The sequence below is a fragment of the Elephantulus edwardii genome, unplaced genomic scaffold (genome assembly GCF_000299155.1).
Source record: "Elephantulus edwardii isolate Elephantulus edwardi_28Jun2011 unplaced genomic scaffold, EleEdw1.0 scaffold00155, whole genome shotgun sequence".
Classification (NCBI taxonomy): domain Eukaryota; kingdom Metazoa; phylum Chordata; class Mammalia; order Macroscelidea; family Macroscelididae; genus Elephantulus; species Elephantulus edwardii.
The window spans coordinates 6,699,084-6,699,989 of record NW_006399905.1 but is presented as its reverse complement, the minus strand read 5'-3'; positions in this window follow the sequence as shown (position 1 = coordinate 6,699,989).

Genomic DNA, 906 nt, shown 5'->3' with positions numbered 1-906 from the left:
ACAGGAGGGGAAGAACCTCTATGAGGTGGATTTATTCAGTGACTGGGATAATCAGAATGGGAGTGTTGGAGACAGTGCGACTGGCACAGGACAGAGAAGGGTTTAGAGCTGTTGTACATAGGGTCGCTATGAGTCATAAGCGACTCGATGGCACATAAAACAACAGTGATTGTTATGTGTCATGAAGTAATCTGCAACTCATAGTAACCCAATGCACAACAGCTCTGAACCCTGCCCTATCCTGAGCCAGTCGCACTGTCTTCAACCCACCTATCCCAATTACCCCAGTTACTGCGTCAATCCATCCTATCCAGGGTTTTCCTCTCCCTCTGTCCTTCCAAGAACGATGTCCTTCTCCAAGGACTAGACCCTCCTGGCAACATGCCCAGAATATGTCAGACAGAGCTGCAAAATCCTTGCCTCCAAGGAGCAAACCGGTTTCAACCCCTCTAGGAGAGATCTGTTTGTTATCTTGGCAGTCCATGGTATGTTCAATACTCTTCTCCAGCACCACAACTTAAAGGCATTGATACTTGTTCTGTCATCCTTAGTCATTGTCTAGCTCTCAAATGCACAGCAAGCAATAGAGAAGACCGTGGCCTGTATCAGGCGCACCTTAGACTGACATTAGTGCTCTTTAGTACTCTAGAGAGGTCCCTGACAGTGGACTTTCCTAACACAACGCTTCATTTAATTTCCTGACTACTGATGCCAAGTTTTGATTGTGGATCTGAGTAAGATGAACACTAGATACATTAAGAAGTAAATAAATGGAGTTCATGGTAAGTGCCGTGTGGATCACAATGTAGTGGGTGACTGTATGAGATGTGGATAGAGATGTGCCTCCCCACATTAAACTCAAGGACAGGAAAAGACATATGACCCAAACAGAGCAAGTAATAGTAA